Source organism: Suricata suricatta, chromosome 6, assembly GCF_006229205.1.
Source record: "Suricata suricatta isolate VVHF042 chromosome 6, meerkat_22Aug2017_6uvM2_HiC, whole genome shotgun sequence".
Taxonomy (NCBI): Eukaryota; Metazoa; Chordata; class Mammalia; order Carnivora; family Herpestidae; genus Suricata; species Suricata suricatta.
Window position 1 is genome coordinate 9,220,601 of NC_043705.1, and position 14,144 is coordinate 9,234,744.

The 14,144-nt window shown below is 47.8% G+C and overlaps 1 long non-coding RNA gene across 1 annotated transcript; it reads right to left on the reverse strand.

The window, feature by feature from the left end:
* Nucleotides 1-547: 547 nt before the first annotated feature.
* LOC115293932 lies at nucleotides 548-4,846 on the reverse strand. Its single transcript, XR_003909681.1, has 3 exons — nucleotides 4,780-4,846; nucleotides 3,538-3,798; nucleotides 548-940 (listed from the first exon to the last, which is right to left on the reverse strand). It is a non-coding gene; the product is annotated as an uncharacterized LOC115293932 (long non-coding RNA).
* Between the last annotated feature and the right edge of the window lie 9,298 nt (nucleotides 4,847-14,144).

Below are 14,144 nucleotides of genomic sequence, written 5' to 3' on the forward strand. Positions count from 1 at the left end.
GAGTCTGGGAACTGAAGAGAGTGGCCACCTTTCACGTCCCTCACTCCCACCTGTGGAAGGAACAGCGATCCCAGTGCACTGTTATCCATTCTCATCCTTGTGTGTTTTGTTTGCTAAGGAGGGAAACAAAGGCAAGAGAAATGCAAATGAAACTAAATCTCCTCGCAGTGCGCAGCCCACTGATAGACGCTGCGAACATGCGGTGTGACCTTGCTGAGGCAGCTCATGGCCGCCTTACTTCCTTAACGTTTCTGTTTTCTTGAAAACTAAAAGTAACCTTTTCTTAACAGTAGCTGGCCCCTCAAGGTCCTCAAAGCCTTGCTTTCAAATTCTGTAGAGACTTGCGCTGTCCCTAATCCCCACTAAATTAAAAGTATATAATCAGTCACTCCTCACAACTCCAGGGCAGCTTTCTGACCAGGGGTCCTTTCTCCGGGCTTTGATAAAATCACCTTTTTGCACCAAACATGTCTCAAGAATTCTTTCTTAGCCATTTGCTCAAGAACCCATTGTTCACTTCCATGAGAAGGTGCTTGGTCAAGTCCAGAGACCATCCCAACAAACTCTGACCCATTTACAACTTTTTAACCCCCTCTGTATTTTTGCAGCAGTCCATAAATTAGCGGGCTTCAGCTGAGCGCCTGTTAGCCAGATCCTGGGCTGGATCCCCAGGAAAATGCAAAGAAAGCCACTCATGCCCTCTGGCGTAAGAGGTGCCGTGGATTCATGTGAAGCGGAGTGACGTCAGAGCGTTACACTGGGTAAGAGGCAAGGAGGAATCCTACAGGGGACGCAAGGACTCTTCCCAGAGGCGGAGACTTCCAGCAGCGTGAGATGATGGATGGAGAGGAGGAGGAGGAAAGCAGTGAGGAGCACAAATCAGAGTTCAGAAGGCTCCGTGGGGGCGGGGAAGGCTCCCCACTTCCAGCCCGCCAGCTATCTGTGTGCAGAGAACAGGAGGCAGAAAGTCAAGGCTCACGTCCAGGATGACACGAGGACATGATCTCCCTACTGCCTGAGCTCCCCCAGCGCTGTGACTGCAAAAGGTGACCCTGATGCTCTTCAGTGACGATGAGAAATAGCTGACGCCCAGGGCAGTCACAGTGCGCCGGTACATCGCCATGTAATCCCTAACTAACCCTCGGGTAGTTTTTATTTTTATTATTTTATTTGTATTTATTTTTATTATTTTATTTTATATTTTTGAGAGATGGTGCGAGTGAGCCAGGGGAAGACGGAGGGAGAAAGAAAGGGAGAGAGAATGCAGAGCCCAAAGAGGGGCTCAGGCTCCCCCGACATGGGGCTTGAACTCAGGAACGGTGAGAGCATGACCTGAGCCAAAATCAAGAGTCAGAGGCTTAACCAAACAAGCCACCCGGGTGCCTTCACATAGTTATTCTTATTCCCATTGAAGAATAAGGAAACTGAGTCTTAGAAGATGAGGTCCCTCAATGCCACATTCCTCACCAACTGCTCAAGACCACCAACCCCGCCCTGCAGCTCCAAGCCTAGCGGTGCAGGAGCATAGATGCTGGCGACCTGTCCAGTGTTACACTCACCAGGCCTTCTTCTGTCGTTTAATTTCAGTTCTGATTAGGGAAGCAAACACGCCAGGATTCAAACAGGCTAAATTATAAGAGAAGTCGGCACTCTAAGAAAGTGGGTTTCTCTACCCAGGAGGCTGGATGGGCGCCAGAGCCTCCATTGCGAGGTGCATTTACTGTGGAGTGCGCACTGGGCACTTGTTTCCTTTTCAATTTTTTAAAAGTGTATTCATTTTCGAGAAAGAGAGCACAGCAGGGGAAGGAGAGAGAGAGAAGGCGACACAGAATCCGTAGCAGCCTCCAGGTTCTGAGCTGTCAGCACACAGCCTGACATGGGGCTTGAACCCGGGAACCGGGATCATGACCTGGGCCTAAGTTGGACGCTCAACCAACTGAGCCATCCAGGCGCCCCACCTTCGCCTTTCATTTTATGGGGGGTTTCTTTTGTGGGGGGAAAATAGGTTTCAGTTTGTAAGTTGAAACACACTTGTTAGTGTCAAGGATGAAAATGCGCGCCCGCATGCAGAGAAATCACCACCGGGGCCTCCCCGACTGAGCAGCGCCCTCCCTCGCCGGCCCCAGGCCCCAGGCCCCAGGGCCCAGGCCCAGAGCTGCCTCAGTGAGCAGCGGCCGGCTGAGGCAGTGAACAGGAACGGGAACGAGCTCAGTAAATGTGTCAATTTACCTGGGCTCCCTGCAATTTAGAAGCTGATTTCAAAGAAAAATTGCTTCAGGCCTCAGACTCCTTCTGTTGTGGCCAAATGCGGCCCAGTTTTACAGCTGACTGAGTGCGGGCTAGGAGTGCAGGGCTCCGGTGGTCTCGGGGGCCCCCCGATGGCTCCTGGCCACCCCCCAGCAGAAGTGGCAGGCATAATTACAGCTAATGGAGGCAGGCCCGGGCAGGCTGTCCCTCACATCGCCGCCACCTGCTTCCCCGAGGCCTGCGCGGCTGGCGCACGCAGCTGTTGGGAATCCCGTTACCAGCTGCCGCGGCTCAGTAGACCCTCACCCTCCTGCCCGGCAATCCTCCTCTCGAACCTTCTCTGAGCAATCCATGGCTCTGTGCTCCCTGCCCTCCGAGTCTCCACCCCTCCCCTGGGTGACACCCCACCCCCCACCCAAGGTTAATTATACTGTCCCCAGGGCCTCTGCCCAGAAGGAAAAGAAACAGTCTGATTTCAGTGAGTGGGGCGGAGGGGCAAGAAATCCTGTCCCCATGCACAGAAATCAACGCACGGGTCTTTCTCTCTGGCAGCTTCGATCTGAGGGTGTCTCACTTAAAATCCATCCCTCTCTAGTCTCCGCCCGAGATGGGGGTGAGGGGTTATGAGGTTGCTCTGTGGTGACAGAGGACAGACTCATCCCAGCCGAGCTTCCAGAGAGATGCTGGGTGTTTTGATTTGGCTTTTGGTTCAGAAAGGGCAGTTATTCAAATAGTGTTGTTTGGAGAGTGATCCAATAATAAGTTGTCCCCTGAACAAACCCTTCGAGAACCTATCAACCTGAGTGGTTCAGTCCGTTAAGCATCCAACTTCTGCTCAGGTCATGATCTCTTGGTCTGTGAGTTTGAGCCCCGAATAGGGCTCTGTGCTGACAGCTCGGAGCCTGGAGCCTGCTTCCGATTCTGTGTCTCCCTCTCCTCTCTCTCCTCCTCCCCTGCTCATGCTCTCTCTCTCTCTCTCTCTCTCTCTCTCTGAATTAAACATTAATAAAAGAACCTATCAACACAGCCTCAGTTGCTCAGAGGAGAGATTCCTCCTCCACAAGGTTTATCTCAGGGTAAGTGGAGGATGCATAAGGTCTGCTCAAAGAGCACCTGTTTGGAGGAAGCTTCTGGAGCGCGGCTAGGCCAGCAGGGCTATTCTAGGCGGGGGTCACCCCTGGGAGGCCAGAAGCAAACGCATGCGCCACCTGTAGGTGGGGCCCAGCCGATAGAACAGGGTAGACCAGACGGCCTTTCTCCTCTGGCGCTCCCCAGCTCTGGGCTCCTTACCTGAACTTTTCTTTCTTCTTTAGTGAAGACAACTGTCTAGACGAAGGGAGATGACCTTTGCAGACCAATCACGACCTTCCACCGCGACATTTGCATGCGATTCTTATGGAAAGGTCACCCAGAGAATTCCGTGGTTGAAGAGCATCCTTCCAAACAACAAATGTGACAATGAAAACAAAGCACCCTTCTCATGCGGTGGCAGCGCGGAAGCAGCTGGGCTCCAGGATGGCTTGGCTGGCCCAGGCCCGTGGCATTTGTCACCTAAGGGAAACAATAGCGGCTCTGTAGGCATTTCTGTCTGAAAGGGCAGGAGCTGTCGCCGGCTGCTCGGCTCAGGCCAACAAAAGAGGGGCAACGGGAGAACGCCCATCATGACTGCGGGCGCATCCTCCCACCTTCCCCGACGCCTCCACAGTCCTGCCCCCTCTTGCCAATGTGTGCATGCGTGTGCCGGTGATGCCTACATGGACTTGATTCCGGATCAGGACGTGAAGCTCGGGGCACCAGGCAAGCTCAGTGGCTGTGGGTGTGTCACTTCCATGCCACTGCAAAATAGCCTGGTCGTTCATGGCTTTGTCCTCGACTTGAAAAATGTGCGTTGGGCTGTGAGCCAAGGACACACATCTCACTTTCTGCCAGCTGTTTCCAGTCTCTTGTAGAACCAGGTCTTCCACGGAAGTGATCATTTATGGATCGATTATGGCTCCTCTAAAAAGCCTCCCAAATGCTGGACACCTCGGGGGATAGACTGTTCAAAGGGAAACTGACTCACATAAAGCCCTGGCGGCTTCTCCACCCACATCCCTACCACACAGATCATTGGGTCAGGGGCTGGGAGCCTAACCCACAAAAAGAACCAATGGATACCTTTCCAGTGACTAAGATCCATACGGTTTCTAAGAAAATATGTAAGAGGAGGAGGAAACACCGAATCTATTTCATTCTCTGTCTTTCTGTCTCTCTTTCTCTCTCTTGAACCCGAGCCATAAGTAAGAGAAGAATTTCCCACTGGCAGGAGGTAAATTCTGAACTCTTCTGAAGAGGCAGGAAGTAAATTTAGAACTAAAGCAGCCCAAGTTAAGGGTGAGCTGGGGCGGTGGGCAAACACAAGGAGCCACTGATGGTTGGGAGTGAGCAAGAGACACAGCAGGAGGGTATTTCATCCTGAAGGTGCAGGCCTTGAGGACCCCACGGAAGCCCCCTTGAATCCTTCTGTTCCATTTCCAGATGACCCATCTGTACCTGGGTTTTCTGTCCTCCGTTTCTGGACTTCCTCATGGTTGCGCATATATCTTAACATTAATTCCCCTTCACTCTGGTTAGCGTCAAGGAGTCTCGATCCCTTCCCTGAAGATAAGCCTGGAAAACAAAACAGTAGACATCTTGGGAGACTTGCTTTCCCAGGGCCCAAAAAATGAAGAGTGATATATTAAAACACATTAACGGGCACCTGGGTGGCTCGGTCGGTTAAGCGTCCAATTCTAGATTTTGGCTCCAGTCATGATTGCATGGTTTCGTGAGTTCAAGCCCCGCGTCAGGCTCTGTGTGCTGACTGCACAGGGCCAGCTTGGGATTCTCTGTCTCCCTCTCTATGGCCCTCCCCTGCTCATACTCTCTGTCTCTCTCAAAAAGAAAAAAAAATTTTTTTAACTAAAAAAGAATACATTCGGGGTGCCTAGTTGGTTAAGCATCCGGCTTCGGCTCAGGTCATGATCTCACGGGTTGTGGGTTTGAGCCCTGCGTTGGGCTCTGTGCTGACAGCTCAGAGCCTGGAGCCTGTCTCTGGATCCTGTGACTCCTTCTCTCTCTGATCCTCCCCTATTCATGCTGTCTCTTTCTCTCTCTCAAAAATAAATAAAAACATTAAAAAAAAAAAGAACGCATTTAATTGTTGCTGTTCTATTTGATTAAAGGAAGGAGGACAAGAACTCTGATTCATGAGGCAGTCACCAGATCTGGGGAGGGTCATCCAGGCAGCCAAAAACACCGCCATTTATACAGATTGTTGAGTAACCTGATTGACTCAGAGGGAGACGCAGGGGAGTCTGATCTCTCCTGCCACGATGGCTGTTCCTTTGGAGACGCGAAAAACTAAAGTCACAGCAGGGAGCCCTCGCGTCCCCCTCTGGGCAGGACCAGCAACACTGGCACCCCAGCACAAGGTGCCTTAGAAGAGGTCAAAGCCATATTCTGCCTGGTTGCTTGAGCCTCGTGGACACGGACACGAGATGAGAGACTCACATTCCAAACTGGGTGTCAGTCACTCAGGCATTCTCTCCTTTTGGATCTACAATGGATCTACAATGAACATGCTCTAGGTGAGGAAGAAAGCACATTTAACAAATATCGAGAAGTTTCTATGCCACTGCATATTGATTATAGCCTGTTTGAGGAGGCTGGGAGAACAAAGGGAGGCAGGTTATGTCATATTTACAAACCTCAACTAACCAGAAGCCCACTAACTATAACCTCTCAGTTAACCAGACATTTAGCCGTCAACTTTTAGAAACATAAAAGGTCAAATGACCAAAAAAAAAAAAAAAGTCAGACTAGGGTCTGTCGTAGAGTGACACATCAGAGATCTCTAGGATGACCTTGAGATGTTGCAAAATCTTGACTGGTGTGAAAATGTTTGCTTTGCTCATTAACCTCTACTGACAAAGGCATGGGTGTGATCACAAATGCTATGGGCAGATTTGCAACAAGTCTCTATTTTGTTCTCATGAAAGCTGGGAATTGGATATTTAAAGTCCACCCATAAATCTTTTAGATTATAACGGCCTGAATATCACCTTTATTTCAGAGAAGAGGGATTATGACCTGGGGTTTGTCCAGATGCTCCCAGTTAGACAAAAGCCTCAAGCACTCAAAGGCAGGACTGAGCCACTGGACACGAAGAGGTCTTGGGATTTGGACTTATTTGGCCAAGGGACATGGGTTCAAGTGTCAGCCATTTCAGTCAAGGAATGACCTTGAGAAAGCTTGGTCTCCTTTTCCACAAAACGGAGAGATTGTATTAATGTTGAAAATGACCTATCTTCAAACATGACCCCACTTCCAAAACCTGCTCCATCAAGTGGAGAGGAAATTTAGAGGCTACCTGACTTGACTTTGAGCCCTTGACTCAAAGTGGAGATGGAGAGACCTTCGAGCGAATCCCAAGCTCTGTATTACACTTTTGCCCTCTGAGGGGAACTCCACCTGACATAACCATCCTCCATATCTAGTCTTAGCTGTAGTTCACACACTGCTTTTCTTGATAGAAAGATTTTGAAGGTTCTAGCCCATCACGAAGATGAGGCATTTACAGATATATTCTGCCCATACTGTGGGCCCCTGACCAGAACTGAGATCATGTAGCCCTGAAGACCCCTTTTAGTGCCCCTTAGACCGCTCATCCCAGGCCAAACCCAAAAGTTCTTCCAAATCCATGTGGAGGTGAGGTAATGGGAGATTTTGTGTGGAAAAATGATGAGATGCTTCCTTCCTCCTCGCGCTGGGTGACCTCCCTCTTCAGGACTCTCATGGCTTCACAGGCCAAGGGGTGAGGGGCCTGTAACATAGGGCGGACCCAGGTTTCCTTTCAGACCACAAAAATCAACCCATTCGAACAGGTGCGTGTGATCTATCTAATGTAATCAGAGTGGCAGAGACACTGTTCCTACTGGTTACTGCCTTAGGCTCTGGGGCCACAAAGCTGGGACAAGTGACTTCATCTACTAAGGCTTTAATCTCATCTGTAAAATGGGCTTAGAAACAGTCCTCACTTGCTAAGGTTGGTGCACCTACTCAATGAGAGAGTTTATGCCAAGTAGTTGGCATGTGGCAAGTGTTTAGTAGCATGTAGCTCCTATTTTGTTGTGTCCCAAGGATCTCCAAAACCCTTCTCTGTTCTCCCAAAATCTCCCGAAGACAGGGCATCACAGGAGTTAAGTTTGATATGACCTCTATGTCTTGTCTAGGCGAAGGAACGGGGGTTGAAGAAACTTCTGATTTGTGGTGAGCACGAAGGGGTTCACTGATGAGTCAATAACTCTGCTTTTGCACCTGTGACCTCACCCAGTCCGGAGGCATCACCTCTGACTTCTGAAGATAAAGGTGAGAAATTAGTCATTTTTGCCACCCTCCTCAAAGCCCCGATAATTTCAATCGCACCTATGTTCACTAGGGTTCCATAACTTTTAGTTGAGGTGTGGGCATTCAAATGCACCCAAGCTTGATTAGAAAAGAGGTTGTATAATTCCATAAGAAGAGGAATCATAGCCAGGGTCTTAGTGTGACACCTGAGGCTGAACCAATGGGATCAAGGGCGAGGTCAGGGGTTGATTCATTCGATCTCTGTCATTTGCCAGCTGTGGGCAAGTCGGACCTCTCCAAGACCACACCTCCTTCTTTATGAGGAGGAGAAAGTAAAAGCCTAATAATAATCCCTTCCTAGGGTCATGCTGGAGACATTTGTTCTACAGCTCAGTATTTGGTGGTGCCAAGTCTACTCAGCTTCTCTCCCAGACCCACTGATGGCTGGTAGGCAACTGCGTTAACCATTTGGTATGTTTCCATCAATGGGCAACCAAAAGCAGGCAGCTAGCTCATCCCCTTGCTGGCCTGGTCTCCGACTTGCACCAAGTCTACCAACTTGGACTGCTCCAGTACAGCCCTGAGCCTGCTAATCTGCCACCAGCAGGGGGAGCACTGCCCAATCTCCCGCAGGTACTCACCCCTGCCTGGGGAGCAGGCAGGAGGCAACAGAGCGGACCGCTAGCACCTGATTCCTACTAAAGATCGCTTACCCCTAGACAGAGTCCACGTCCAGCTGGAATGTGGTTGGGACGTCATGACTCTGGGTTGGGGCTCCGATACGATACACCGACTGTCCTCCTCTCCTTCTCTTCAGGATCTCTGAGTCCTCCGGCGGAACTCCGCCCCACTCCCCCCCTAATGCCTGTCTGTTAGGTCTTGGTCACAGCATTTCCTACCTGGACTTCACTATTTCTTTCTTTCACTTTTACTATTCAGCGTTCAGTCATTCGTAGTATGGACTCTGCTCCACACCTGAATTTCAATGCTGCTTTCTACGTGTGTGACGTTAGCCAAGTTACCCAATCTCTCTGGGTCTCTGTTTCTGCACCTGTAAAAGGAAGAATTTAATAATACCTCCTCCTTTCGAGAGCTGTCCTGACGGGACGAGTTTATGCAGGTAGAGCGCTTGCCACAGCGTCTGGAACACAGTAAACACCGTATTCCTGCTGACTACTTGTTACTGCGTTCTTGTGCCTTGGTGACATCTCATAATTAGTGGCATTGTGCAGAGGTGTCCTCTCGCAGGAGAGAGGGGGCAGAGACTGCCCCGTCAGCTCTCCACCAGGACGCGGAGTTAATCTATTGTGTTGCGCAACACAGTTGGACTCTTGTCTGTTTCTCATGATCCCAGGGCAGCTTAGTCCTTCCTGTTCTTTGGATGGTTCCTCTTCTTCCGGAACCTTCTGTTTATTTCTGTGGATCCACCCTCCCCAGTTACACAGAGAGAAATACAGATCTATATTTTACAAAAAGATACAGATAATTTGAAAAACAAAACAAAACTCAAAATACCCAAACATGTCAACCTCACCACCACCACGCTCAACCCCACACCATGGCTCGAGATGCAGGGGAGAAAAGGGCCCTGTCCCTTGCTTTCCCTAAGTGTGGATGCTTCGGCTCTTCTTAATATTTCTCCTCAAGAGCCATCATTTTAATATCTTCAACAACAAGGGGCACGTGGGTGGCTCAGTTGGTTGAGCCTCGGACTTCAGCTCAGGTCATGATCTCGCAGTTTGTGGGTTTGAGCCCCGTGTCGGGCTCTGTGCTGACAGCTCAGTGCCTGGAGCCTGCTTTGGATTCTGTGTCTCCCTCTCTCCACCCTTCTCCCACACATGCTCTGTCTCTCTCTTTCAAAAATAAATAAACCTTAAAAAAATTAAAAAATAAAACCTTCAACAACAACAGGAGTAGAATTAATGAAGAATTCTCAGAGGTAAACCTGTCTTTTTTGGCCACTTGGGTAAACGTGGTGGAAATAATGTTCCCAAACCTCTCCCGATCCAGGCCCAATCCTCACAGGCCTGAGAGCAGCTGAGGTACAAAGTCATCTTTCCAGAAAGTGCCGGTCAAGACACAGGTGGAGGAGGGTGGGGGTGGGGGTGGGGAGGAAGCGGTCCCTGTTGTGCACCAGACTCTGCACCCTGCCCGCACCCTTCCCATCTGGGTGGCACAACATACACCCCAGGCATTTCCAAATCACTGCCCATCAGCTTCCCAGGAAAACAGAAAGGCCACACTTGGCACTTTCCAATCTCTCCCCACCCAAGCTGTTCATGCAAGAAGAAAAAAAATTTTTTTAAGTCTACAAGTTGAAAGGGTTTTTTTAAGCGCCTACCCACATTAAAGGAAGACTATTTAATTCTGGTGCTAGAGCTACAAGATCAAAAATAGGAATAATTAAAGCCTGAGATGTAACTGTTAAGATAGGCATTTTTTATTTTCTTTGCCAAGTCCTTACATAGGTAAACCACATATTTAAAGAAAGCACTAAGATCCGAAAATCCCAATGGGAATTTTTCTTTTTTCTTGTTTAAGACATAATGAATTCAGTCTTCGGAGACCACGGAGCAGAGTTTGTTAAGGTCTGTGAACTGTCAGCTGAATAATTATCTGGCAAAGCCTGTGTGGAGGTGACACCCCACGATTTCACTTCTTTCCTGTTATGAAACAGAAGGTTACCAACCTCTGGAACCAGATCTGGCAAACTCAGGGAGTGTCAGCTCGTGACCTTGCTTTCACCAGAGGCTATTTGATTTTTCAGTCCTGCGAATATGCATACTGAACTCCACTCAAGTACATGTCCTAGAGGATGTACAATTTAACAAAGAAACAAAATTGAAAAAAACACAACCAAACACACACACACAATCTCCCTTTTTCCGAGCGGCTGGAGCCAAATGAACTTTATGTCAAAACCTGTGAACAGTCTGACAGTTTATATTCCAAGGAGAAGGTGAGGCAGGAACAGTAAGGGTCGAATGCAAAATAAGAGTTCTGGGGAAAAAATCTCATTACTGCCAAAACTGTTGGCTTTTTAATATGATTATAATTTTAAATTGTGGTCTTAAAATACCTATCTGAGCGCTTAGATGTTATTGCTTTAAAATCTCCACTTGAGAGGCTGTGGCCATGGGGGCTTCCCGTTCACCTGAAAGGGGTCTGGACATCTGAATAATGGGCGCATCCTTCTGTTGCATGAACCTCATCATCCTATTCTGAAACTGAAGTATTCAGTCTCCTTCCCCACAGGATGCCAGGTGCCTTCAAGGAAAGACAATGCATGTCATTATCCTAACTTGACTGAAGGCAAAGCTAAGCTGTGAACTTGAGATCAGACGCAAAACCTGATGTGGAGCAGAGATCACACCTGGCTTGCCCGTGTCCCAAAGAACTCTGCCTGGGAGTCAGGCAGGACTGGTGGCTGCACCTGCCGGGGCGGGGAGGTGGGATTTGCAGAAGGGAACACAAAAACTCAGTTCCTGGTAAGGGAGGAAAATGAGCAGCCCACTTGTTCTCGGCCCACCTGGCCAGCTTCTCTCAGGTTCGGTCAGACAGGACGTTCCGTTGCTTTTATCCTAAACCAGAAAACCACCTCCCCCGCTCCTGCTATTGCCTGTTATCTGCCACACGTCCAAATGGGCCTGGGGCAGGCTGCCCGCTTTGCTCTCTGGGGTAGAAGCAGGGTTGAGAGAGGGGCAGTGAGAAGCTGGTGCAGTCCTGGACTTGTGTCCGCAGCTGGAAACCACTGAGCCACACGGTCTCCATTATCCATGTAGACAACAGTGGTTGGTGAGAGAGGCAGATTCCCGGTGCAGCTGTAAGGGTTCCCGATGGGACCTTATTTCTAGAATCAGCAGCCTGGACCGTGCTCCCGGGACTGGAACCTGCTAGGTACACCCTCAGCATTCACAGCACAAACCACAAGATGAAGAAACAAGCACAGTGGAGCGATCCTGTGACTGTGTGTTGGGTCATTTCTCTTTAGAATCGGGAGCTAAGTTATTAAACTGTTCTAGCGTACCCTGATTTTTTTCCAGGGCACCCCAAGCGTCAGAAGGCATAGGCTTATATCTACCCCTTGCCTCAAGACAAGCTGCAGGGGCGCCTGGGTGGCTCAGTCGGTTGAGTGTCCGGCTTTGGCTCAGGTCATGATCTCATGGTTCGTGGGTTCGAACCCCATGTCGGGTTCTGTGCTGACAGCTCAGAGCCTGGAGCGTGCTTCTGATTCTGTGTCTCCCTCTCTCTATGCCCCTCCTGTGCTCATGCTGTCTCTCTCTGTGTCTCAAAAATAAATTAAAAAAAACATTTAAAAAATTAAGAAAAAGAGACAGCTGCAAACACCTTGGGAAACTTTGCTATCCCGACACCTGTATTTCCCCATGTTTGGGGTGGGTGTTTGTCTCCGGTCTTAGGCAACTTGATTATCAGTGTTCAAAGAACCTTGAACATCTAAGGCTTTTCCCCATATTCCCTTGAGCTTCAAAGCCCTGTGGAAACTGATCCTCAAGATGCGTCTTGATGTCGTGGGGATCCCAGGTGGGACATGAGGACTGTGCCTTGATGAGTCTGCACATCAGTTTCAAATATGAGGTACGTGCCTACAAACCCACAAAAGCTTTGAAGGCTGCGATTGTTGACGCCGGCCTGGCTCTGTAGTGAGGAAAGTGGCACATGAACTCCGTCCTCAAAAGACAGACAATCTGCCAGCATGCCGAAATACTCCTCTCATCGCCCCCGCTTTCTGTGTTTTTTGATAATATTAATTCCATGGCCCTATGATCACTGTCATTACCAAATTCCAGTCCTTCTCTGCTGCCCCAACACCAGCCAAGAGCTATCTTCATCCCTCCAACCCACTGTATTTCTTTCTAGAAACCACACCTATGACTTGCTCCAACCGAGCAGCGAGGAAATGGCCAGAGGTCACTTGCTTCGACAAAACCTACACATCAAATTGAAAAACAGACAAATAAACCCACAGCTTGGGGTCGTCAGGGTAAGGGGCTAAAATAATATCGGATTTTGAGAGGTGCATGCAATTGGGTATTTAAATTTCAGGGAACCTGCATGAGAAAAAGTAAACCCATGGTCACGAGAGGTCATCGGTCAGGTGTTACAATGTGGCCCCATTTCACCCGGATCGGGCCCCATACAATTCCTAAACCTTCCTAAGTTTCCTTCAATCTATGGGAGATGTCTCTGCCCCCCACCACCTCTGTTTATCCTTCCACATTTTTTAGAGTTCCCAACATTGCAATTGCTTATGAACAGGGTGTAGTATCTGGACAACTTACTGAAATTCTCTTATTAGTTCAGATCAACTTGTGGTTGATTGGGGAGGATTTTCCAAAGAGACAATTATGCGGTCTGCAAGTAAAAATGGTTTTGTTACTTTACTAATACTAATACGTTTTGTTATTTTATACCGGTTTATTCCATTAGCTCGGATGTTGAATAATAACAGTGTTTGTCTTTGTTGAGGATTTCAAATGGGTGAGTCACTGCTGAAGATGAGGTTTGTAGAGGGGTTTCTTTCCTTTATGAAAATGAGGCTGTTTTGTTTTAATTCTATTTTGTTCAGTGTTTTTGTTTTACGTCACAAATGGGTCTTCGTTGAGCTCGTTAAAATATTTTTTTCTGAATCTATCGAGATGACGTTATGATTTTTCTTTTTGAATTCTTGATCAAATGAGTTACATTAGTAGATTTCCTCATGGTGAAATATCCTGGCATTCCAGGGATAAGCCCTTCCTTGTTAGGATGTATTATTCTTTTCGGACACAGATGGATTTAATTTACTACTGTTTTATTTAGGATTTTGGTGTCTTTGTTCATAAATGTGATTGATCTATATTTTCTTTCCCTTCAATATCTTTGTTTAGTCTTGTTATATGGTTACATAAGCCTTGGAGATGGAATGAGAAGCTTCTAAGTTTATTCTCGTTTGGAAGGAAGTGATATACCCCCCAAATGATCTGTTGCCTGGTGATCTGAGGTTTATGATGAACTTTGCCTAACTTCTAAATGTTTCTATAATGATCCCTCTTTACTCAATTTTAGAATTTATATTTACCAGGATTTCACCCGTTTTAAAATATACATTTGCACCTTTATTTTAAAAAGCTAAGCGTGGTATGTTTTTACGTTTTAAATCTCCAAACAGAATACACAGCCTTTCTTATTTCTAATGTTTCATTAATTTCCTCCTTATTCATAATAGGCCTTCATCAAAGCCTCGATCATGTTTTTTTCATTGACTCCATTCACCCCTGCGTTTTCTCATACTTATTAATTCTTTCCTTCTACTTTTGAGGGGATTACGTTACAATTTGTTTTCCAGCTTCTTGATTCATAAGTTTAGTTAAAAAAAGTCTCATTATCTAATGAGACTATTTCAAGCTGTAAAGCCTCCTGTGACTATTATTTTGCATGCATCCCACAGCTTTTTCTTTAATGCTGTGCTCACATTCTCATTTATTCCTAACTTGTTTGTAATTTCAGTCAGATTTCCTCTTTAATCTAGA